General features: G+C 36.5%; 1 long non-coding RNA gene across 1 annotated transcript; it reads right to left on the bottom strand.

Moving 5' to 3' along the window:
* Positions 1-25,184, bottom strand: LOC133266322 (uncharacterized). Its single transcript, XR_009742326.1, has 3 exons — positions 25,079-25,184; positions 22,411-22,525; positions 1-218 (listed from the first exon to the last, which is right to left on the bottom strand). It is a non-coding gene; the product is annotated as an uncharacterized LOC133266322 (long non-coding RNA).
* Between the last annotated feature and the right edge of the window lie 2,722 nt (positions 25,185-27,906).

Here is a 27,906-nt window from a genome sequence, read left to right as displayed (position 1 = left end):
TTCTCATGTTATTTGTTTCACTTGTTAAAGTAATCTTATTTTTGCCTGGGCATCTGCAGGTGACTTTGGACTTTTGTAATCAACTTCACAAACTGATATAGTGTGCTTATGGGTAGAATGATATTGTGTTCTAATCAGCTCCAGATGGTAGAACAGTCTTTGCAATTTCATTGCTGTTTTCTGCTGTAACATCTACCAAGTCAGAGACCTAAACACCACTGTAGACAGTCAGACAGAAAACAGCACATACTCCAAAAATGCAACATATAAATGAAGAAATAAAAGGTAACTGCAAGACAGTTTGAGGCAGAAAAACAATTGTGGATTTCATCTTAACAGTGCCAAATAGATCAGACTCGCTGCTGTATCATAGATTTCATGCCAAAAATGAAAAGGCTTTCCATTGACTCCTAACTGAAGGGATGCAAAAGTCCCATACACCAACAGACTTAATTCTGAACCAGTCACCCAATTGGAAATAGATCTCTAACTGGGATTAATGAATTCCAATAGAACAACAGAGTCTTTACTGTTTTAAAAAATGCCAGATTAAGAAGTGTAGTAATGCTGTATATTATTACTGTATCTATATAGACTGTAATATCAGAATTCCCTTGAACAGAAATAGGGTATTTTAGTGTTCATATCCTTGTGTGTACCCATGACAATTTGGTCATAGTCACAATATGGTATGCATAACATCTGCAGTTGAAACGTAACATAGTAAAAATGTATTTTTAAATAGGTATATCATTATATGATATAAAAGCAAATCTATACAAATAAGGAAGAGTGAAAAACATTTAGAGAAAAGTAAAATGAAAAACTATCAGATTCTATATCATCTGCTTTTTCTAGATATTTAGAATCTCAATATATTTAATATTACCAACTTCCAGAGCCTTCCAGGATTTGATACAGAATTTTCTCAATTTTAAAAAATACATATATATATATACTAGTTTTATGATGATCAACTGCAAATGCAAGTGTTCAAGTATCAAATTTGGTATAGCTAATAACCTATTTCTGTCCCCCTTTGCACTGCAGTCTATCAATCATGTTTTGTCATTAAAACTGTTAAATCCAAAAGCAGAACCATAAAGTTTAAGAGTATCTATCAATATCTCTAAGAGCAAAAAAAGAATCTGGAATAGATTTGATGAAAATTAATCTGATAAAAATGAAAGAAAGCAAAATGAATAATTTGCTACCTCATCCAGGTATATGAAATACATTATGGATCTTTTCTGAAAAAACAGGAATGAGTCACTGTTTATTATATAATTTCCATATCTCCATTAAGATAAATAAAATGTTAGTATGTTGAAAGATACCTAAGTATTGGAAATGATTAGGAAGTATGAGCTGAAGAAACAACATGCATTTTGAAATGGACAGCGAGTATGAAAGTCTTAGGGAAAAGGACACTTTCTAGAATATGATAGTAAGTGGGGTCATACAAATAACTACAGATTATACTAAAATATCTATTAGCTAAAGAAGTATCATCGTGTCATACAGTCGAAACAAAAATTCACAGCTTGTATTTGTGTAAATATTTTTTCCTCCAGGTTGGACAGAGCTTTGGGCAACATGGTCTAGAGTGAGGCATCCCTGCCCAGGCAGGGGGGTTGGATCTAGATGATCTTAAGGTCCTTTCCAACCCTAAACATTCTATGATTTTATAAGGTCATCCAGGTACATACGACTTGCAAAATCAAGGCCTAAAATTAGTTGATTCATTCACTCTAAGTAGCTATAGGTGAAACAATATAAATATAAATATAAAAATAAATAAAATAGATTAGCTCCAGTCTTCATGTTGTTCTCCTTGGGGAAAAAAAAAAAAAATTAGCTGCAAGGTTTCATCCTTCTTGACATTCTGATTGGCTAAAATTCTCTCCTGGTCTGCCCTTTCTTACATACCACAGCATCTCATAGGTGCTTCAGTAGCAAAGACTGACTTATAAATACACTACAGGAATACTCAACAGACACACAGGAATGGCTTTGTGCAACATGATTGTGAACATAAGCCGCACAGAGCAGTAGATAAAGCATATTCCTTCAGACAGGCTTCCCAGAATAGCAACAAGCCAAAAGAAGTTCAGTTCCACTAGAGCAGAGGTGGAAGATATAAGAGGAAAATGATCTGCCTATACATTTTGAATAAAATACTGAAGTGTTTTAAGACTGTTACGTGATAGGTAGCATGTAACATTTACTTACAGACGCATGCCAGTACTGGGAGGGGACAGCCACAAAGTTCCCATCTTAGTCCAACTTCTTACAGTTTTTAGGGAAATCATATCCAGAATTCTCATTTAGGGCTCTCTCTAGTAATGTAAGAAATGCAATATTCCATCCTTATCCCCAAAAAAGAAAAGCACTATTTTATTAATCTGTTTCAGTTTGCCTTATTTATTTCTGACTGTGTGGCAGCTGTGTAGACCATTATGCTGGCCTGGAAATGTAAATTATAATGTGAACCAAAAGAATATGTTCCAGATTTCCAAAGATTCTTGAGATATTAAGTAAGTGTCATATTTTCATACTTCTCTTCTGAAAGCTGAACACATCCCTCTTTACCATGATACAGAAGTTCTCAAGTCATTTGTGTTTTTAGGAAGCCTTTTCCCAGAAAGTTATCTCCTCCTATAGCATCTGACAGAGTGATTTCTCAGAGTATGAACTGATAATATTGTTCCCGAGAATTAGTTTTTAAGAAGCATCTTTTGACTGACACTCAGTTTTAATAACTTTCCAACTTTTAGGCAGTAGGAGTTATGGGCTTCATTCCCTCACTTGTGATCAGTAGAGCCTCATACAAGCACTGCAGAGCTGCTTTTGGGGCTTTTAAGGTCTAAAAATTAAAATAAAAAGTCCTACATGTGTGAAGTGTCAGTAAAAAAAAAAAACCAAACAAACCAAACCAAACCACTTCAATATAGCCAAGTAGCCAAGGTGACTATTTTTTCCAGTGTTGTTATTACTGATTTATTATAGCATTACAGAAGCTCTCTGGGCTTTTTTTAACTTTCCAATATCCCATGTTAAGAGTAAAACTAAATTTCACTTTAAAAGTGCTGGAATACAGTTTTGAAGACCTTTTATAATGTATGCTTCTTATTTTGCAAAGTAAACTTTTTCACAAATTGCTTCAGTTTGGTAAACTGATGTCCTCATCCAAAAGTATAAACATTATCTTCCAATTAGCTGAAATACTTAAGAATTTAGTTACAGTTTTATGCACTTAATTTTAAGAACAAGGGTTGAAAAATGGTTTACAAAGCTTGCCTTTCTCTTTTCTTGTGTTTTGGGGTTTTTTTTGTTACTTTGTTGAGTTACACACATACGCACACACATGCCTATCCCCATAATATATTAAGGCAGATTTTTCAAAGGTCATGCTGTTAAACTCAGAGATAATATGACATTCTTAGACAGCAAAGGTGGGCCACTGTACCTGACAAACATTAAAAATTAATAGGAAGCTATAGTCCTGCAAAACTTAGGATGCTTCAGAGTCATCTGTCTCAGACCTATTGTAAGTGACAGGATATGAGATTGTTAGAAAAAGAGTGAAATTTTACGTTAAAATGATTATATAGAACAATAGAAATGACTATATTTGAAAAGTTTTCGAATCAATAGTAGACTTCTGTATATTAAAAGAATGCTGTAACTTTGCTGTGGTAGCCTCAGCAGTAGAAACTAACGTAACAACGAGAAGGATACAGGATGCCTGGCCTAAGACCTTGTAGTTTAGAACAGGGAAGCTTTGTCAAACTGTGCGTCTTGGTAATACAGACATTCATAATTTTTGTATTGCTTACAAGGAAGCTTTGTCTAGAAATGGAAACCATGTATCTTAAGTAGCAGAAAATTTCATCTCTGCAATATTGGTAGCTTTGTGAAATCATTGCAACACAAAAGGACAAGCCAAGTGAGAAAGCGAGAATGCTGGCGACCACATAATGGGTGGGGCCTGTCCAAAGAACAGAAAGGTGAAAAGAATAAGGGGAGGAAGACTCCTTACTTCATCGGGACGACCACCAGAGGGGGCTGCGCAAGCGCAGAAGAGGCTGAAGTCACACACACACACAGAGTATCACACAGTATGCTAGAGATTGGAAGGGACCTCAAAAGATCATCTAGTCCAATCACCCTGCCAGAGCAGGAACACCTAGATAATGTTACACAGGAATGTGTCCAGGCGGGTTTTGAATGTCTCCAGGGAAGGAGACTCCACAACCTCCCTGGGCAGCCTGTTCCAGTGTTCCGTCACCCTCACTGAGAAGAAGTTTCTTCTCAAGTTTAAGTGGAACCTCTTGTGTTCCAGTTTGTACCCATTACCCCTTGTCCTATCATTGTTTGCCACTGAGTAGAGCCTGGCACTCCCCCTCTATATATTTATAGACACTTATAAGGTCACCCCTCAGTCTCCTCTTCTCCAAACTATAGAGACCCAGCTCCCTCAGTCTTTCCTCATAAGGGAGATGTTCCACTCCCTTAATCATCTTTGTTGCCCTGCGCTGGACTCTCTCCAGCAGCTCCCTGTCCTTCTTGAACTGAGGGGCCCAGAACTGGGCACAATATTCCAGATGGGGTCTCACCAGGGCAGAGTAGAGGGGAAGGAGGACCTCTCTCGACCTACTAACCACCGCCCTTCTAATACACCCCAGGATGCCATTGGCCTTCTTAGCCACAAGGGCACAGTGTTGGCTCATGGTCATCCTGTCGTCCACTAGGACCCCCAGGTCCCTCTCCCCTACACTGCTCTCTAACAGGTCGTTCCCCAACCTATACTGGAACCTGGGGTTGTCCCTGCCCAGGTGCAAGTCTCTACACTTTCCCTTGTTATACTTCATCAAGTTATTCCCTGCCCAACTCTCCAGCCTGTCCAGGTCTTGCTGGATGGCAGCACAGCCTTCTGGCGTGTCAGCCACTCCTCCCAGCTTAGTGTCATCAGCAAACTTGCTGATAGTACACTCAATTCCCTCATCTAAATCATTGATGAATATATTAAATAATACCGGTCCCAGTACTGACCCTCGAGGCACTCCACTAGTTACAGGCCTCCAACTAGACTCAGCCCCATAGACTACAACTCTCTGGCTTCTCTCCTTCAGCCAGTTCGCAGTCCACCTCACTACCTGATCATCCAGTCCACACTTCCTCAATTTAGCTGTGAGGATGCTGTGGGAGACTGTGTCGTAATGGACTAATGAAGTAATCCTTGATGCATATGTATTAGTTACGAAATTTTAGTGCATAAATTGAGAATGCGATGTGACGGGGTCGAAGCCAGATTTGGGTGCGTGCCCCTGGTTTCCCAGTGCTGCAATAAAGCAACTCATATAACCATTCCAGTGGTTATGTGTCAGTTCTTGCGCTAACAAGATGGCAATGAGGAGCAAAATGACAAAAATTTCACAAAGTGCTCTGTCTTTCAAAAAAAATAAGATCTAAAGTCCATAACCAAAAGAAGTGAAACTTTTAAAAAATAGATTAGTGAAAACTCTGTATATAATTTTGCAAAATATTTCTTTCTTTAATATGGTACTTTTCCTATTGCCCTTCTAAAATGTATTACAATTAATAAAGGTATTTGAAAAAATCTTTTGAAATTCAGAGAAAAAATAGTGATATCTTAACACCAATAAACTGTTTCTGATAGAGTGGAACACCTATCAGTATTTTCTGCAAAATGAATGAAATTCAAGTTTTCCTAATTTAACAAGTTAAGGAGAAAATACTCAATGATTAAGTACATGAACCAACTCATTTCTGCAAAACAAAAAGTGCACCTGTGACTAAATTGATCACAGTTTCCTCTTGAATCCTCTTTAGCAAAATTAAAAAGCAATTTTTATGTTAATTAAATATTTAAGGATGTCCAATAAAGAAAAAACAAACAAACAAAAACTCTGCTTAGCATGTCATGGAAATTATCATGCCAACAATGCACTATAGAAATCATATAAATTACCCTTTAATTTTCAAAGAGGACTTTCAACATAGCAGCTAAAGTATTTGTTAGTATGTATTTATATATACACACAACATATATATATAATATCTGTTATTCCTCCTGTAATAGGGGAAACAGATTTTCATGGTAATTAATCTCTTTGTACAGATGACTATTTTGTAAAAATGTCATTAGGTATAAACACCCAGCATTACAATAGAAATACTTTACTTGGATGTGCTTCAGCTTTAATAAAGAGAAAGATCTATGATTTAATTCTGCATTGTTTATTTCAAGTCTCAGACATTTGAAACTTTCCTTTCAATTAAATGGCAATGATGCAAGTTATGTTCAGTTGCTGGATATTAATATTTAACAAACAGAAACCAGACATAGGGTGTGCATTTATAACATGAAGAGCACTTTGTATTTGCCACAAATATGGAGGTATTTGCACTTAATGTTTACAACAGTCTGAGTATGAAACTAAGTGAACAAATCTTAGAACAAATTGTGACTATATTTGTTGATCACTGAAAGTTAATATATTTCATCAAAAATTTGAGGACAGCTTTTCTTTACTGTGTTTCCCCAAAGATTTCCTTAATAATCACACTCATTCCCCAGTTCTCAGGCACCAAAATTTTCTAACTTTTGAGGTGGGCATGCTATGGTTTTTCTTACCATTCAAAGAAGAAATAGAATTGTTTGAATTGTGTTTATGGCTTTACTGACTCTTAACAGTCAAGGTTTTACTAGTTGTAGAAGGAGTCTATGGTGACTGCCTCAGAACTGGATGTCTGTATATTACCAAATGAATTCCTGATAGTCTGGGAAATGGGCACCGGATTCTGCTGAGATGTCAGAAGGACTTACATATTATTCCTCAGATTATCCAGTACTGTTCTTCTCAATATATGACCACAACTGTAACTGAACTGTACTGGCTACAGTGTGTTTTAAATTTTTTCTTCTGGTATCTTCAGAAAAATTGTTTTTATGATTTTTTCAGTGTTTTCCCACCTGTGTGGTATCCTGGTTGGTACAAGGGTGGGCCTTGTTGCCCACCTGGTGGTCACTGCTTCAGTTCTTGTATCACAAATGATGTAACCCATTTCTATGTTTCAGTCTGGAACTATCAGTGGTCATAAAATGCACTCAGTATAGTTACACTAAACATGTTTTGCACTTGTGATGCTGCCTTTATAGATGTCAGATAACACTATTTTTCTTTGTAATCTGACATTGAAATTAAGTATCCATAAATTTACATTACATAAGTTTTTCATTGTAGTTAGAAATTGACATTGTAGCTACTTGAAGTGAGATCATCTAAAAATTTCACAAAACAGGCACAGACTTTTATTGATTTTCACCTTTCTTTGATGGAGTTCACTTCCACACTCCAAAAACTTACCATGCAACATTATCAGTTGATTTGTAATGATCACTCAGAGCTGCTACTGCCATGTAAATATTAAGCAATTCAATAAATGAACTTAAGTCCTGAAGAAAAGCAGAAAACACTTTCTACTGCCACATAGAAAAATATGCTAATGGTTCCAACTACACTGATCATTTTTAATAGTAAGGAGAGAAGCATCTATTAACTCATACAAGGAGAAAATCAAAGGAACAGAAGTCTGAGCAAAGATGATTCTCCAAGGTAATGAATAGTTATTTATAAGAACATTTTACTTTGTGTAAGAAATGCTTCCCTTGCTGGATAAAAGTAAATAACTGAACATGTTCAAAGAATTTTTAAATTAAGCTATGAGATGAAAAGCAGTTTAACTATTTAAAGATTACTAAGTAACACATACTTCTAGAACAATAATAACTATACATTTACTAAAAACTATTATCAACAGATATGGCAAATCTATTGCTGACATAGTGCAGATATTGTATAAAAATTATGCTAGTGTAGGAGTTCCATTTGCTAATTCCAACATAAAGTTGAATAGGATTTCAGGATTTAGTTCATGCATTGTTATTTCTCCAATAACTCATTTCAATCTCTGCAAGTGCTACTGCACTGAAACTAATAAATAAGTAGTTAGGAATTAAAAAACAAGACAGCATAACAATATATTTCAAGTTGTCAGTCAGTGAATAGTCCTTCTTACTTGGGTTACCATCTTGCTTCTTTACATACCCCTTCCTATGTGGGGTTCTTAATGCCCTGCATGCCTAAAAGGCCAACTCACATTCCAAAAAACGACCTAATATTCATTAACATCCTGCAACCAAAGCCTTCTGCTAAATTTTAGTGAAAAGTCTAAGCCTTGAGAATAACCTAACCTGAAAAGTCATATACTGGGGAGATAAAGAGTCCTGCTAGAGACAGGAGCATTTCATTCCCTACTCTCCCCATTTATCCCATAAAGTCTGTCCCCAATTCCAGTTCAGCCAGAGGCAGTAATACTAATACATTTGTTTCCTATGCAAAATATCAGTCAGAAGAATCTCAATATTTACCTCCTTTGCAAAATAATTTAGTTAGTACTTAAGGAATAACAGATGGTTTTGTTTAATTGCTGAACCAAAAATCAAGGGAAGAGAAGATAAGTAAACCCCAAACAGCAAAACAAAGCAGAAACAATTAAATTTTGTGTTAAACTGAAATCCACAATTTCATTGTAAATGCAGGCATGCTACGCCTTGTCCATTTTCGATTGCAGTCAACTGCTGATTTATATTGGTTCATTTTTTAATAATATATTGTTTTGGTTTTTATCATATAAAATGTTGGCTTGGCTTAGACTTTGAATTCTACCCAGGCTTGTAGTTGAAGTCTTCTGAATCTGCATATTTCTGTTGAGTTTAGCATTTTTTAAAACAGATCTGTCTAGTAATATTACTAGTTCTATCTCATAGCTAGGGAAACCTCAGATACCCAGAGAAATAGCTTGCCCTCAATGAATCAGCACTTCGCAGCAGGCCTGGGAAAACAGGAAAATCTCCTGGGGTTTTGTTAAGAGCCCTACCAGTGCCCTGCCTGCATGCTGCCTTTCTGCTATAGCAAATGAGAGCAATGTGGCTTACCAGTACTAAGCAGCTAAATAAGCGAAATCCCTTCAGATATTCCAAGGTAATCTCCCTGACAGAAATCTTGCAAATATCCCCAAGTTAAAATATGAGGTTTGCTTTGGTTCCTGGCTTTTGATTCACATATTGTAACCCCCAGGTTTCATATTTAAAAGAAAGAAAAAATAACTGCCACATAATCTAGAAGCTAGTTTTGGAGGCAATAAAACTTGATTTGCTTCCAGTCCCCTGGCAGGGGCCTTATTTCCTGGGTTTTGTTTAATTTGATTAGTTTGTTTGCTTTTGATTTATACATAATATTCAAAAGCTCTTATCTCAAGCTCTAGGCATCCTTGCCATATATTTAATACGCAGTCATGTATTAATTATAAAACCAACAAATTAACTCCCACAACAAAAGATAATCAAACAAGAAAATTAATTTAACTTTTACCATCCTGCAATTTCTTCTTACATACTTCCCAAAGATCCAGAGAAGAAAATGTTAATGTCAACAGACTTTTCTTCAAGGAAAAGAACAGATCAGGGGACTTCAAAAGACTGACAAACTTTCTTAAATTAGGAGACATCTGCTCAAAGATTTCTTATGATCACGTTATCTATTTTGAAAGACAATCAGGGTCTTATATTAAAAGTGACCTTACACTGGTCCAGAAATGAGCAGTCAAAAGTGCTATGGACTAAACTAAAGAAGCATCCCAACAGTCACATATTCCAGGCCTTATAACACAGTGAAATAGATAAGAGGAATAAAACATTAGAAGGATAGATGTATGTCTAGCAAAGGAGGGAAGAAAAGACCTAGAGACTTCACCAGTGAAGCAGTCCAGCATACACACCCAGTTTTTTACAAAGGGTGCAAGAGGTAAGAATAAATTTACAGCTAATACTGCCAGAGTAGAATCAGCTGCTCCTGAATTTCTTATCATGCTATCAGGTTCCTATATGAAAAATAGCAACCACCAAACCTCTCCGTGTAAGCAGTTTTATCAGATCCCGGTTGAAGTAGTCTGTCAACTTCCACAGTACTTACTGGCACTCTGGCCAACCCCAGTTTTGAAGTGAACGTTTTTGAGACAACATGTGGTATTCTAAGACTTTACTATGAAGGGGAATGGATGACAGCATAACGATGATAAATAAATTCAAAACAAACACCATGAGGTGGTTCTTTGTGCAAAATGTAGCTGAGCTATGAAATATTTTGTTAAAGAATGTTAACAGTTTACATAAGCTCAAGGCAAGGACTGATCTGCTGAGGGCTACTAATTAGACAGAAAGTATATTCAATTCTGGAAGTTTCTGATATGAAAGTGCGTGGAGGTTAAAAGACTACTGTAAGAGAAGGTATCATACATTCTTGTCCAGGTCTCATGTTCTTACAGTCTCATCTTTACACTTGATTTTGAGCACTTTCAGAAATATTATGAACTAGTTAGGCATTTGATCTGTTGCAGCATGGCCATTCTAATGTTTTTTAGTATTACTCAAAGTCCAGCGTTGGAATTAAGGGAAACGGGAAACTTGCAGACCAACAAACTGTAACTGAAAAGAAAAACAATTCCATCAAATGAATAAAATGTGAAACAATCGCAACAAAGACTTTGTGTGTGTGTGAAGATTTATTCTGCATCTGAAAATACTGGAATAAACATTTAGTGTTTTGGTGTTCTAGATTTACTTTTTATCAAAGTTAATTCAAAATTCTGTACTCAACTTGCTATTGTCTTCTTAATTTCTACCCACAAAACATTATGGGTTGATATTAAGAAAAGTAGTGGCTTGGGGAATTTTCTTCATCAGAAGAAGATTATTTTAAAATTTGTCAATATCACCATGTAACTCATCTACAAAACATAAAAGCAAATGCTTTTAAGGAAAGTCATAGAAAGAAGTTTATTTTGGCTTGTGTTGTGTCTGAAGTATTTTTATCATACTAATGAAATTAGTAATTCATTACCTAAGGCTTGCAGAAATGAAAAATATGAATATACATAGAAGATACCTCGTAAATGTGCAGATTTCTGCCAGAATGAACCTGTTTTATACTTTCACGTTCTAGCAGAAATTGGATTTAAGAATAATAATGATATGCATTCCCCAGGTTTGATTGCAAGCAGTGAACTGAACTGAAATTTCCCTGTCCTTTGCTTCAGAAAGGAACTTTTAACATGATTATGCTTATTCCTGCTCTCTTCTAAAGACCCATAGCAAGTATTTTGATATGTTTAGAAGTAGAATGATAGAATCATAGAATGGTTAGGGTTGGAAAGGACCTTAAGATCATCTAGTTCAAACCCCCCTGCCGTGGGCAGGGACACCTCACACTAAACCATATAACTCAAGGCTTCGTCCAGCCTGGTCTTGAACACTGCCAGGGATGGAGCATTCACAACCTCCCTGGGCAAAATATTCCAGTGTCTCACCACCCTCACAGGAAAGTATTTCTTCCTTACATCCAATCTAAACTTCCCCTGTTTAAGTTTTAACCCATTACCCCTTGTCCTGTCACTACAGTCCCTAATGAAGAGTCCCTTCCCAGCATTCCTGCAGCTGCCCTTCAGATACTGGAAGGCTGCTATGACGTCTCCATGCAGCCTTCTCTTCTCCAGGCTGAACAGCCCCAACTTTCTCAGCCTGTCTTCATATGGGAGGTGCTCCAGTCCCCTGATCATCCTCGTGGCCCTCCTCTGGACTTGTTCCAACAGTTCCATGTCCTTTTTATGTTGAGGACACCAGAACTGCACACAGTACTCCAGGTGAGGTCTCACAAGAGCAGAGTAAAAGGGCAGGATCACCTCCTTCGACCTGCTGGTCACGCTCCTTTTAATGCAGCCCAGGATACAGTTGGCTTTCTGGGCTGCGAGCACACACTGCCAGCTCATGTTCATTTTCTCATTGACCAGCACCCCCAAGTCCTTCCCCACATGCTGCTCTGAATCTCTTCTCTGCCCACCCTGTGGCTGTGCCTGGGATTGCTCTGACCCAGGTGTAGGACCTTGCACTTGGCATAGTTAAACCTCATGAGGTTGGCATCAGCCCACCTCACAAGTGTGTCAAGGTCCCTCTGGATGGCATTCCTTCCCTCCAGGGTATCCACCGAACCACACAGCTTAGTGTCATCAGCAAACTTGCTGAAGGTGCAGTCAATCCCACTGTCCATGTCAGCGACAAAGATGTTGAACAAGACTGGTCCCAACACCAGTCCCTGGGGTACATCACTCGTTACTCGTCTCCAGCTGGATACTGAGCCATTGACCACAACTCTTTGTGTGCGGCCATCCAGCCAGTTCTTTATCCACTGAGTGGTCCATCCATCAAATTGATGTCTCTCCAATTTAGAGACAAGGATGTCATGTGGGACGGTGTCAAACGCTTTACACAAGTCCAGGTAGATGACATCAACTGCTCTACCCCTGTCCATCAGTTCTGTAGCCCCATCATAGAAGGCCACCAAATTGGTCATGCAGGATTTCCCCTTAGTGAAGCCATGCTGGCTGTCACCAAGCACCTTGTTGTTTTTCATGTGCCTTAGCATGCGTTCCAGGAGAATCTGCTCCAAGATTTTGCCAGGCACAGAGGTGACACTGACTGGTCTGTAATTCCCTGGGTCATCCATTTTCCCCTTCTTGAAAATGGGGGTTATAGTACACATTCAGGAATTTCTTACTTTTCTGTTTGTTGCGAAATGTTCCCTGTATACAAGGAAATATGTTTCCAGTGGGGAAGCCTGGATATGCCTTTCACAAGAAATTCAGCAAGATTAAACTAGTTACAATGAAATTCTGCCATTAGAGTCCAAGTAACTTTAGGCAAGAGACTTCTGGGAACAATTTTCCCAAAACTAAGAATTTTGAGTTTTATTTTAACTTAATGCTCCAAGTACATTTTTGCAAAACAGGCTCTCTTTGTAAGATTCCAGAATCTCCTTATGCTTCCCTCACCCCCTTAATTAATCAAAAATAGTATGGTAAGAACTGCAGTACGGAAGGATGCTTTTCCAGTCATGTGGTCATGCCCTTATTTCCCTTCCCAGACTTCAAATTGGCAATCATAGAACTAGATAAATATATTGGCAATCATAAACTAGATAAAGGAAAGTGAGGAAGGAATGTATCTGGAGATATTACTTCAGCTTTATACACAGAGGAGGATTTTACCAATATAATGAAATCCATCAGAACTTTAGAAAAATACAGCTGTTTGTGTCTGCATTTGTAAAACAAGATAATTAAAAAGTGTAATAAACACAGTGGACATACCTGGAAAGAGCAATTGTTTTCTTTGTTTTTTGTGAGTGTGTTGAGGGGATTTCTTCTAAGCTCCTTTGCTTCATTAGGCTTGTTCAAATTAATTTTCAGCTTTTTTCTCTTACATTTTCTGATTATATAACAATATCTGTTTAACATGGACTTTTTATGTCAAACTCGCTTCAATATTTATTTCGCATTTGTAATCACCACTTTTAAAAATGCATCCTTTTACTTAAGATCCAACTTTGTCCTCCAATTTTTGCGCAGTTACTCTCATTAAGTCCATTTTTAATCAAACGAAGTTAACAGCTATTTTAAAGTTTTCTTGAAAGAACCCTAGCATCAGCAAGGTCAAGATAGATTCCATTCCTTAATCTCATTTATATTCACAACTCTTTACTTCTTTTCCTATATTCTGTATTTTAATCACGGATCTGAATAAATAAGAAATAACAATATTATGCTGACTTGTAGCTGCACTGAACAAGTTTCTGTTTGGAGGTCATTAAGTACCTGCTTCCACAGTGAGCTAATTGAAATACTGGAGCCAGTATCTGAGATTACTTTGCTTTGGGAACTAATGCCATAAATGTTCCCACACAGTTTATTTTCAAGGCCAAACAAAGAACCTGAGGGATTCATAAGCATTTTTATTGTTAGCAGTTCCGGATGCTACTGTTTGAATCTTTCATGATGCTGATACCCACAAGTACAGTATCATCACGTATCATGATATTATATCAATATTTCTCAGAATGGTGAAGGCTCAGTGAGGCTTTGAGAGCTCTGAGTGACCATGCAGATATTTCTCTCTGCAATTACAGCACTAGACGGTGTTGGGTCTTTTCTATTGCTCCCGCCACCCTCTGGACCTCCTTCTCTTCTGTTTATCCTATAGGGAGGAATGAGGCCAACAGTGTTTTGACTGTGTCTCACTCTAGGTAGTGGGCAGATGCATGGTTGAGGAGATCGTGTTGAATGGGGGGCACTGAGCAATGAATTTATGAAGGGGAGGATTATGAGAGGACTTGTCCCACAGAGCTGAAGAAAATGGAGGTAGGGGAAGCAAAAGACACAGGTTTCCCTCAACCTACTAGGACTGTATCTATGGCAAGACTAAAGCTACCTGATGTCTTTTATCTAATGCTCTATGGCTTCAGACACCCCCAGGACACACAGGCAAAATCAGAAATAGAGAAATGACATAAATAATTCAGTGCTCACATAATGTTATTCCTTGAGAGACAGTGTCTTGAGTTTGGGTGTATGAATCATGTTACTTAAACTCTTTGATTTGCCTGGGACTTTCACAGCTTTAATCCAATTGCTATTTTCATGGCTTCACATACCACAGTGGTAGGCACTTTATAAATGCAAAGTATTCATGATGAAATAAATGAGACTCTGAAAGTAGAACAGAAGTGATAGGAGTTCCTTAGAAAAAGTGCGTTTGATCACTCTGCCCTTCTCAATAATTCAGAAGTTTCACCTTCTCCCTTCAAAATGAATTTTCAGAACAAATCATTTTGCCTGGTTGCATTACTGCTGTGTCTTCTGTTTTGGCCAGGATTCATCATGAGATAAAATAAAAAAGTGAGGGATTGAATTTTTATGTGATACCCATCATGTAACAATAAGGAAACTTCATTTCTGCTGTACCCGTTTAACATCTACCATTTTAAATTTATTTTCTGTCCCTCTTTTAACTGTTGGAATCTATTTGGATTTGGAAGACAAAGTAGCAATATATGAAAGCTTGTTAGGAATTAGGCAGTCTTGGCTCTTTTAGAAAGGCACGAACACTGTTGTTCATCTTGACAGGGCTCTAGCAAGGACTGGCCAAATGAACAGGGACTGGCCAGCTGGAAAGTAAGGCATACAGACTTTTTCCCAACAGTATGCAGGGGTGTAAAAGAGAAAAAGTTGTTCACATGCTATTCAGTAAGTTATTCCTACCCAAAAGGATTTCTATATTAGCCTCAATCTTTTTTTTATGATAGGTTCCTCCTTTCTAGTTATACCATTGACTTCGTGGAAACACTGTCAAACTCATGTTGTATTAAGAGCACTGTGTACTGTGGTCTCTTCTTTAAAGGATCTACTATAGTCCTAAATTCCATCCTATATACTATATACATACTAAATCCCATCCCATCTATTATAATCCTAAATCTCATCATCATCATCTCATATAGATGAAAACCTCATTCCACAAATGTTATTTGCAGTCTCCTTTAAGCCACAGCATCTGAAGAATACTCCTTTTCTAAATCACTTCAAGTTAAGAAAAGTTACATGAAGAAAGAATATAATAATTATTTTTAATTACAAGGACAGTTTTGTTCTAGGAAAATTCATCTTAAAAGCATCATACTAAATCCTGTCTTGCCTTCAGCAATGAAAGTACTTGTGTTTTAAATTCCAGCTAAAAAAAATAAACTAAACCCCACTTCTAAAGACTCCTCTCCAACTCTTTTCAGGTTTTGTTGCTTTTGTTTCTTTGTTTTTCTTTTCTTTTTTTTTAATGTTCCAACAACTTGTCCTGTTGTAATCTATTCTCTCACTTCTCTACTGTAAGTATTGATGAACTAGACAGCCTATCACAGTAGTCACAAAGAACCTAAATCTAACTCCAATAGCTTAAGTCAGAAAACTTAACTGGATTTGATCATCATCTGTGTGATTTTATAGACATTGACATGCCATTAATGTTACCATTAAGTTACAGTAAGAAACAAGAGGTACTACAACAAGAAAATAATGGAGTGATACAGTAAGCCTTGCTCATGTAAGTTAGATTTACTCTATTTTAATTCAGACCTTGAGTAGAAGAGAGGAAATAATTATAGTGAGAATCTTTAAAACGAGAATACTTTAAATAAAACTTGCTCTCTCCATAGAGCAAGGTAGTTTTGACTATATTTTATTTGCTCTGTTGTATCTTTCCATAAACAAACAAAAAAAGCTTTGGACAGAAATATAGAACTTCAGTTGACTGAACCCTGTTTCCACTAGAATGAGGTGAATTGAACAAACTCAAAAGTAGTTAGCAGTTCATTTCGCTTATTCAAGCACCCAAACATGCATGTAGGAAGCCTAATATATAAAATCTCCTACTTTAAAAAACCTTCATGTAGCTATGAGACACATCAGCCCCCCATCCAACAAAAAAGTTCTACACAATGGAAATGTCATGGTTCACTTCCTTCTTTCCTAATATTTTCCTCTCTTAAGTACAGTAACGTCACCATGAATGCCAAGATCTAAGAATTAGTAGCGTGTGAGAAACTAATAGTCTGTGAACGTGAAGTCAGTATGAAAGACAGCAAATGCTTTATACAGGCGTAATAGATCAGTTAAGCACTAGAAAACAAGATATTTATTTGAATGAAACAACACAGATTCTACTTTCATTTAAACCAGACCAAATACAATTTCAGTTATGGTGAAAAGCTGCTTCTATACTATTCATCAAAACACAGAATAGCCAAATATTCAACATAACATTTTGCAGAAGCAGTAATAAAGACAAAGATGAAGTTTTCACACATAGCATTATATGAATCAGCAGCTATCTTATGCAGACAGCTAAGATAAAGGGAATCAAAAATTGGTATAAGTAAACAAGTGACTGTATAGCACAGAATAAATCCTTTTTCCTTGGATTTAAGACCTGATCAGTGGTTGCAAAGTTTTGTAAAAGTAATATATTTAAAAACAGTTCAAATTATTCATATACTCTAGTGGTTTTATGCAATATAATTTTCAAGATATTCAATTTCAGTTGCCTGAGTACCTATGCCCATCATCACTGATTCAGTACATCACAACAAAATTCAGTGAACAAAACTACATCCTACAAGAAGCAGGGGTTTACTGACTCTTGCAGACATGCAGCTTTATTTTCACACTACAAAGTGTCTAAAAAAAAAGCATCTGTAAAGACTTGATAAACTCATTTACAGAAATTATTATCAATTTTCACATTCCATTTTAAAAAAGTGTGCCAATCAAGGAGCACAAGCTGTTGCTTTTTTTCTGAAGACAGAACAAATGTATGCTTATTAAAATGCCTAATAAAACTTAAAGAAGAAACGCACCCAAACAAAACTATCTTTCATTAAAACTTTTAAAAACTCACACATAAATAAGCCTGAACTCATTTGATTCCCTGCAGAGTGCTCAGTTTCTCAGACCACTCACTACAGTTGGGAACTTCAAGCATTGATCTATACATATCTGAGTTGTCTTTGATCATTCCTTCTTGTCACAAGCATATTCTGCACACAGAAGCTAGGCAGTTGCCACATGAATAACAACATTCAGAAGTTTTATATACCACGTTAATGCATTTAACTGATTTGTCTGTTCTTATTATCAGGAATTAAACCCCATTTGGTCAGTAACTGTACTATACTATATACATATGTTATCTCACATTTATAGAAATAACAAACTAATATTATTGAAAGCTGCACTAAGCTGAAGTCTGAGTTTTTTGGGTTTGACCGCTGAGCTTTCAAATAATTACACAGCTTGACTTTCATGAAGCCAAAATCCTGGCTCTAGAGCTCTGATTTTTAAGCACTAATCTCAAAGATTAAATTCCAAGTTTTGACAGCACTTTTGGACAAGTGAGGAGTTGGATGTGACACTTTTCTCTCTGCCCTTCTGTAGAAGCTGTCATTATGATGGCTCAGCTGAACAAGCTTATATAAAGGAGAGGGGTAGTTAGCTCATACAGGGAGGGCTCACAAAGGCAGGCAGCATCCCTGCCACTGATTAAAAGTAAAGAAAAACATTGATGTAGTACTATACACAAGTGATGAAATACAGAGGCCTACAAAAATAACCTAGCAAAATTTCAGTAAGAATTACAGGTCTGGTTGAAAATTCTATTCCCTTTATACACCCTTGCAGAGGTACAATGTTTACCAGTGTGTGTTCTTACATTAATAAGACTGGAACTCCAAAGAAGTCTGTCTCCAAGGACATTGACTATACCTCACATGCAGTCTTACCGTTCCTTGCTCAAGGGGAGCATCATGGTGGGGTTTCTCAGGCAGCTAAGAGTTCATAATCTTTTATTTCCTCTGCTATTCAAGGAAAAGAAATACATAGTAGAGTGTTGCTTTTTTGTCGCATCCCCTTTCTGGAGGGAAGACACAAGATATGTCCTGGAGTCTGTCAAACTCCTATTGTCTCCAGCTTATTCCACCACCATTTCCCATAAAGGGAAATCAGTATACTGCCAGTACAGATGGTGCTTTAAGGCATAATATTGATATGCTTTGTATGTATTTAATATTTTTGACATGGTACATTAATTTACTTTGTATAGTATATTAATTAACATACAATCTTAAATAAAGGCTGTTGCTTCTATAATCTTTGAGAGTCCCTAGCCAATATTCATGACAAAGCAAGGAACAATGTAACACTGCTTATTTTATAGGATCCATTTCCAAATAAAGACTGCACAGCAACAGTACCTTCAGTATTTCTAATTTAGAAACATGGTTGCTTGCATCTGTGAAAAGAATCACCATACTATCTGTAGATCTCTCATGTAGATATTGAAGAGTCCTATATGCAAACACAAAAGCTACTGGTCTTAAGGTCCCTTAATTATCCCTGGGTAAGTAAACAGTTTCGAGGGCTTGATATCCACTGTTTTCTATTAGTGTATATTACCACATGAAAGTCCAGTCTACTTAGTAGAAAAATGCCAAACAGAAAAAAAAAATCATTATGACAAATCTGTGTTAGTCAAAGTAGAAAACACTGAAGATGATATTTCTATTGACCACAGTTGTTGCAACCAATGTGTATGTTTCTTACAGGAGAGATTACACCTCATTTGAGTAAGGAAAATTGTTATGTGGAAACAGACAGAAGCACCAGAACATCAGCTCCATTCTGTGTTCTTCATCCTGTTCAAATGATCTAATAATCTTCTGGTCCAACTAATATTACTACAATGGATTGACAGGTTATAGAAAAGTATTGTTTGCTTTTATGCAAAATGAAGATTTGCACAGGACTAATTACAGTAAACACTTAAAGAATTACATACTATCAAAGAAGAGCTACTGAATATGTCCACACTTCCAAGGCATCAGTGGCAGACATGCACTGTAAATTTCTCTTTCTCTGTAAAGATGTATACATCTAGCTAAAATTATGTGTCAAGCCAATAGATGTGTGAGCCAGAACCCAATTCTTGCTGAAAAGACAGTTAAAGAGTGGTCCTTTCTCCATGCACACTTACTTTGCAGTCAGCCAATGAATTCAGAGGGGATTTTATCAAACTGAAGAAAGCTTTTTACCCTCATTTATGCAGGCTCAAACTCTGGGAATTACAGATACTCTTGAGACATACTTTATGATTGTTCCTTGTCTTTGGAAAAGGAGAGACAATAGAGAGGTTTAGTCTTTGAGGAGATTACAAAAGCAAATCTAAATATTCAGCTGCCATGGTAAGGAGCTACTGACTCATAAATCAAATAAAAAGAAATTCCTTTTACTCTTTCATTTGCCAATTCAATGACTTACAGCTACACAACAGAGACATTACTGAGGCAACTTTTGTTCCTGACTTCTATCCTCTTGCCAACTGTCCTGTCTCGTGACCAAGTCTATTAAGTACTGCGCACATTCTGACACTATATAAAATCTCAGCAGACACAGACGAATACCTCACAACCTATGACTTCCTATTTTACCTTTCCAAAAATGCCAACAGGCAATCTCTGGGAAATTATCAAGAGGAATATTACTGTTGTGAGGCACACTACATTTTTATTATCAGGTCAATATCCTCCACAGCACTGCTTATCTTCTTAAAACTTTCACATAGTTTCTGTGATTATCAACTTTTTTTATGTTACTGTGATTTTGAATTCAAAAATTCCTTTCCACACTCACTTTATTAGAATTGCCTGTGGCCTGACCTAAAATGTTTCGTTTCTCCTACTTCAGGCAATTTCTAACCCAAGCACTAATTTTTTTACTCCTTTAACTTTCTCAAGCGCATCTTCCATATTTGCATTCATGACTTCCTCCTTAATTCCCTATCCCTTTCCCTTCAGTTCTTACAGATTTCACCTGTATCTCCTGCAGCTTCTCTCTAACTTCTATTACTTGGTTTATTTTCTTTCTTTCAAAAATGTTCAAAAAGAGGTTGAAAAAAATTACAGCTTACTTACTTACCTTCTAAACTGTTTTGTAGGTTATTTGCTGGCACATTACCCAAATTCAAACCTCTCCCTCAATCTCAAACCTAGTCCTCAACCTTCTCCAGTTTTGCTTTGGATTTCTTGAGTCTCCATCTTCCACTATGTTTGGGGATTTTTTAATTTTTTTTTTTTTTTACAATCTGAATTCAATATGCTGGTCTGGCTGCACGATTAGAAGGTAGCCATCTAAAAAATGACTGCATTTCACCATTAACCCTTTCCAGATGATACCATCACTTCAGACTTCCCAGCATATCACCATATATAGCTAGCATTTAGTTATCCTTACCCATTTAATCACTTTAAGAGTGGATATTTTTTTAAAACATCTAGATCATTTTGACAAAACCAGATCAACTGCATATGCAGTTATGTCATTCTATCTGAGGAACCTCTAGCAGGAGAGAGGTGGAGAAGCAGAGACAAAGCCATGAGGATAGGCTGGTTACTCTGTTTTGGCTGAATTCAGAGTGGCATGGCTAATGGTAGCCCAATGCTGTAACTCCCAGTCTCACACCCAAAGAAACAAAACTATATAAAAAAAAATATGGATAAACAAAATGTATTGTGATAAAGCGTTTGCTCAGTTCTTATACTTCTACTCCTCATTACTTCCTCTGGAAACTTCAAACTCTTTTTAAATCAGGGAACTTATATATTGATGTAGCTACAGGAATATTTTCAGCTTTAAAAAGATGACAATCCACATAGTAAAAATTGCTCCCACTACTTGAAGTCGTGGTGGAGCCAAAAGAGATCTCTGCTGAGTTGGAAACCTTTCCTGTATTTTTTTAATAATATAAGTAGTGTTCATCCACAAAAGCATCCATCAGTACTGCTACTTGTACGAAGACCACTTAAATGAATGCTTCCAATGCAGAGACTCTTGTTATTTTTAAGAATCTTAGCTTCCTACAGATTTATTTAAATAGCATGGCTTCCTTCTTTGTGTGTATTATGTGTATGCACGTTATTTTAACTTGTAAATAGGAAATGGACATATAAAAAGTATGCACTGTTTATACTCAATGTTAAATTGTTTTTCATAGTGATGCAACAGTTTTTTTTTATAATTGGAAGATTTTAATACCAGATAACAATCACATAATATGCTTCCTGTATGCAGACAATTACAACGTGTAGACAGAGGGTGGAAATGTTATTACTTTGTGACAAATGAACATCATATTTACAGAGCAGATTTCTTTCTTGCTAAAATTTATATGAATGTTTATTATTCTGGAAATCATCAATAATTAGTATTTCTAGCAGGTTGCTTACATTAACAACACTACTGCATTTGGCAGTCTTCATACTGGCTTATTTTATCCAGATTTTCTCATTTTCTCCTACCTCTATTTTTGTCATTCTCATTCATAAAATGGTCACCAGGATCCACTGGTTTCACCTGTGTTTATATTATTCTTTCTCAGCTGCAGTGCAACTCCCTATCAGCATCACTATAAACCAAGAATATATACTTCTTTTTTCAACAGGTAAGTAAGATAGTCTGTAGATGAGAGAGGAATATATGAATAGAAATCCACTTTATTCCAGCTTGCAGTCATGTTGTAGAATACAGAGGGAAGAAATATTAGGCAAGTATGAGAAGGTAAAAGGAAAAAATATTACTAGTCTACCTTCTTACTTCTACCTTCCCTCTGTATATTTAGTATCACCTGATTACCATTTTCTGGATACTGATTTAATGTTTTACAGTGGCATTGCTGTTATTGGTATTCCTAATTTCATTGCAGGTGACTTTCTTGATTTGTAGATGTCGCCCAAGAACCAGCATTCCTGTTAAAATCTGTAATTCTACCTTAAGAATAGAGGTTCTTCCTCTTAAAAAAAAGCTAAAACCATCAACATTTGTTTCCTCCGAAGTTACCTTGATGCTTGTAGTTGTATTCCCATTAATATAATCAGTAATTAAGAAAAAAGTTCTCCTAGTGTCATTTTTCAAAGTTTGCTGATAGACATTCCTTTGTACTCGACATCTACTGCTGAAAAAAATGTTGCATGTTAAGAGATTCAAAAGCTGCAGAAGGTAGAATATTTCTTTAAATGAAGTTCTAGTGAGCAGTATCTATCTTCTTGAGAAATAACCTGTGAAGTTTCTTTGTACTCATGTTCTGTTTTGCATTCTAATAGAAAAATGAAAACTATCTAAAATTTTCTGTTAAACTTGCAAGGCATTTCCCAATTTAATTAGGAAAATATGGGCTTCAAAATTTACTATCAATGAATATCATATGTCACTAGCAATAGGCTTCTGACATCCTGCTTGCATGCAGGCTTTTTCTGACTTGGTTTATATTTTATAATTTTTTTTCTTGTTGTTCAAGGACTTCCATATGACAAAAGTTTTGTAAAAGCTGAGGAAGCTTGGAAGGCAAAGACCATAGAATCAGTTTCCCTCAACACATGACACTTTGTGAGATGTTGGAGACTGAGGTGCTGGTAACACTGCAGCAACCAGACTGAAACAGTTTCCAGTGCTGTTTGGTCTGCACAAGCAGTAGCAGAAATACAGCCTATTCCACCTCATGTCCTTGCTTTTCTCCGCAGGTACAAATCACTGCCTGTACTAGACTAACATTGTCCTCCCTGTCTGCAGACATTCTGTTTGACTAAAGGTGCCCTAGAACAAGGTCTCCAGACTGTGTTTGGGAGTTGTTTGGAAGTGTTTGCCTAGTGTAAGCCAAAACTTAGGCTAATCATAGAATCATAGAATAGTTGGCATTGCAAACGAACTTAAGATCATCTAGTTCCAACCCAAATGCCATGGGCAGGGATACCTCACACTAAACCATGTCACCCAAGGCTCTGTCCAACCTGGCCTTGAACACCGCCAGAGATGGCGCATTCACAACTTTCTTGGGCAACCCATTCCAGTGCCTCACCACCCTCACAGTAAAGAACTTCTTCTTTATATCTAATCTAAACTTCTAATAATTTAACAATATGTGTTTGAGCTATAAATATTTCCTAGCATTGTTTCATTTCTCAAGAGACTTAGCTTTTGAGCTCTTGTCATGCACCAGCAGTTGTAGGGTGCAGACAGCATTCACCTGAATACTCTATTCTCTATTACTTCTTTGATGTGATATTTAGCAGATTTCAGTAGGTGCAGATGGGGAAATTGTTTAGTATGTGGAAAATAAACATATACTAAATTTGCTGGTTGGTGGGGAAAAGTGAAATTTTAACACAGACATGAGCTACTTCAGTCGATTTTTTAAATAGGTAGGATACATGTTCTACAAGAAATTTTGTTCTCTGGCATGAAAACTTGGTTTACATCAAAGTAAGCATGCTCAAGCATTAGATGGCAACTGCTTGTATCTCTGGCTGTTATTACAATACCAAAGTTGCTCATTACAGGGTGAGCACAAACTTGTTCCTCTTTCACAGTGAGGTGTATTTTAACAGAAAAGAGGAAGTTTTTTTGGTATCTAAATTGGTAATGCTTTTGAGCAGCATGGGCTTGATTGTCAGAAGGATTGGGTACAACCTGTAACAACAATTTCATGGTCACTTGGAGTTTCTGAAGATCAGATTACACAAGGTTCATACATAAATGGTGATTTCATGGACCATTTAGGATTTTTTTTATTGTTATTATTTTTATACTGGAACACACAATTGTAAATTTGCAGATTTTTTTTGAGTGAGATGATGTTTGGGCAACAGTTGGTAAGTGGAATATAGACTGAATTGAGTATCAGTGCAACAATACTTTGCAACATTTACCTATCTAAAGTTGCTGGCTAATTTGAAGTATCTTTGTATATTCCAAGATTCACTTGTGCTCAAACTGCTGCTCTAATCTCATAGAAAATAATGGGATTTGTTTGGATGCCTTTGTATGTCTTTGCTTGCTTGAAATATAGTCCATTCACATCAAACATAATAACTGCCAGTTACAGGCACTTACCAAAAAAGAAATCAGTTTTTTAAAGTTTGTAAAGGTAAAGGCTTGAAAGCAGTTTGGAGTTAAAATTGTAAATTACTGTGGGTATGCAATTCCTGTTAAGAGCAACTGTATTTGTATGTTTCATGATGACTATGTATTTCAAGCTGTATTGTGCCTTTGGGCATTATCCTGTAATTTGTGATGTAAGCCAGAAGGAAGATCATTCCCAAGCACAGTTTTCTGGGCTTTCTCCATGCTGGCTAGAGGGAAGGGAGTGTGCCGCATGAGTCATTTACAAGCTGCAAGGCGCTCAAAGAGCTGCAGCAGTGCAGAGATTTAGCTATATGAGAGAGCCAAATGCAAAACTCAAAAAATCTTAGTGCAGCTTCACTGAGAAAGGGGAGGAAAGGGAGATCTGTCTTCTGCAGATTTTCTAGATGGTGTCATAGGCCAGTTGACCTCACAGGAACAATGAGATGCTGTCCTAGGACATAATACTTGATAAGCAGGAGATGGAGAAAAGAAATTGTAATTGTGGAAAAGAACTTGTATTATTCAAGATAAAAATAAGAGATGATAAATTAATAACTGCTACTCCACATGCCAATATATGTTTTCAAAATCACTAACTTCAACTTACCTGATATAACTATATAGTAAGTGTTCTCCTCTCTAGACATTCACTGCATTTATACAGGGCAGATGAGGTTACAGACAGACATGCTCCATTGCAAATTGTCTTTCCATTAAAAAAAAACCAAAACGTTAAATTTTATATAATTTTATTTTGAAGGAGTCATTTACCCGTATTTTGCCTAGAGGCTGACACTGAGTGCTTAGCACTCTTACATAATGTTTCCAGTCCTCTCCTGGACAACACATGAATAAAACAACACACACACAAATCCTCTAGCCTCCAGCCATACTGCTATGGACTGCAACCATGTCAGATCTCATTAGCTAGCTAAGATTAGCTCTTGTTCATAACTAGTATGCAGAGTCAAAACCAGAAAATGGTAGAACAGGTTATGTGAAGCAGGTGTACCTATGCATGGATATATGCACATTTCCTGCATGCAAAAATATGTTTATAAACAGTGGAAGTCTAATAAAAATTTCTATTTTCAGGAAAATCCTGGATCAGAAATTGCCATGCAACCTTATTTCACCACTTAGTGCACACCATTATAATAAAGACCAGCCATATAGTCACATATTTATTTCTTCATCTACCCTTGCTTTATGCAATACACAAAAACGGTACTCAGAATGCAAAACTATGCCCTGTAGTAAAGCAGGACATGGTGTGTAGGTCACGTCTCATTCACATCTCTGAAAACTAAAGCAGCTGAAGGCAAGAAGAACAATGATTGTTGTAAGTTTAGGTAGATGAATGCTTGGCTGGTGAACTGACATAGAGGCCCGTTTTTGTTGCTGAATCACTTAAATTCGGCATAGAAGGATGAGCATATGTATGTTCATATTATGGGCGTCCACCTTGAGAATGTGGGGTCTGATGCATAGAAGACAAAGCTCTTCCTTCCCATTGTTTCTACCAAATCAGGTTCCTCAGTTTAGATGTTATTTTTAAAATATCTCTCCATTTCTCAAATTGCCAGACTTTTTTAATGTTCTTTTTTCCTTTCTCTTTTAAATCTTCTGCACCACATATTCTTTTCTTCTTGAGTCACTGCTTGCTCTTGCAAAGGCACACTTTACAATATTGTGTCTGATTAACCCTATAAATGCAATCTCTCAGCTTTCAGCGTTGGTATGTTCAACCATAAATGCCAGTCACCAGCCATAAAGTATGCTTTGAATTCTCATTCTATAGAAAGATTGTCATAGAGAAAATTAATGCATAAGAACAGACAGTGCAGAACACTGAATTTGATCATAAGCTGCCTTACCTCACACTGTTCCCAGACTTATTTATTGCAAAACGCACAGAGACACGCTCATTGTAAGTTGTACTTGTTAATAAACCCTTTTGAGAAAATAAATTAAAAGAGCAAATGACAATTTTGAAACTAGAAAGATGTCTGGGGTACATGAGATTCTCACTGATTTTCAATTTATATGTCACTTATTATATAAAATAGCATATGTAAATAGTAATTCTGAGGACACAAAGCTTGTATGCCATGTGCTCTGATCATGATTGTTTCAAAAAGCATACAGCACCAGCACTGAAAGATCAAACTTTCCAGAGTACAAAGCATTCAATAGTTAGAAACTCCTCCCTCTTGAAAACCTCTCTAATCTAACAAAAGAAGTTAAAAAGGGTGCCATGAAAATGTTGAAGATTTCTATTTTTTTTTAATTCCATTCCCCTACATAGTGGGTGTAACATTCAGGTACTCTATTTGCCCTCCTTTAAACAGAGCTGGCTTGCTTTCATTTCTTCTGTCACTTACTACCATTGTGCTGCATTGTGCTCTGCCACTTGGAAATTTCAGCTGAGCAGGTGGCAATAGAAGTGAGTTAGCTTCGCTATATAGATAAATACAGTGTCTTTAAAGCACTGTAAGAAAAGTAGAAAAAGTGCAGAATTTTGTGAAAAATTAGCAAGGATTCTGTAGAAAAAAAGCAAGAACAGTGCTAACACACAGAGAAAAACAAATGAAGGAAAAGTATTTTAAAAAATATGTTTCAGTCTAAAGTAATATCCCATATTTATAAACATTGACTTGATTTTAGAAACATTAAGTAGTTCAGACCAATATTCTTTAAGGTATAGCAATTTAATCAAAACCAAACCAAGACATAAACAGATTTAAATGATGATAGCTAGCTCTGTATTAATTTGAAAGTTTGAGAAATTGAGAGTTTTCTCTTCAACAGTTTAACAATGTTATAAATGTTATAAATACCTTGGCTAACTTCAATTAATTCTTTCATTTGGCATTTATTGCCAGTCAGCTAATTTTCTCTTTCCTGTTGTTATGGTACAAACCAAAAAAAAACCCACTACCTCTAAGTCTGTATAGTTACAGTAGGTGGTCTCGAAGGGTTTACATACAAATTAGCCATTAAAGCACAGTCAGACAGATGTCTCTGCAAAGACAACTAATTATTTCATCATTATTGTTATTATTACTGTTGCTATTTTTGCATCTGGTATTGTTTTAACTGAGTTCTGCCAGTACAGTAGGAGACAGTAGTAACTGCTGGCAACTGGAGCTCAGTCTTGCAGGCTGCTGATTCATACTGACGGATCTGTGCAAAGCCAGTTATGTTAGTGCTGGGTTCCAACTAATTGCTTACTACCTGCAAAGAGAACCTTCTTTCTTTTAGTAAAGTGCAAGTTCAGTGAAAGTGATGATAAAGAAGAAAAACAAGAAAAAAAGTGTCTGCTTCCCCAATACTAGTATCAGTAGAAACAGAAGAAAATTGCCTAAGCAAGGTGTATATACAGCAGTAGCCCTGTGATGACCCTCACCATGCTTATAGATGTTTAAATGCAAT

Source organism: Pezoporus flaviventris, unplaced genomic scaffold, assembly GCF_033815535.1.
Source record: "Pezoporus flaviventris isolate CSIRO_AGI_PZ_B2104156 unplaced genomic scaffold, CSIRO_AGI_Pfla_v1 ptg000007l, whole genome shotgun sequence".
Lineage (NCBI taxonomy): Eukaryota > Metazoa > Chordata > Aves > Psittaciformes > Psittacidae > Pezoporus > Pezoporus flaviventris.
Note: the sequence above shows the minus strand (reverse complement) of the source record. Positions and strands in the feature narration are given on the sequence as shown.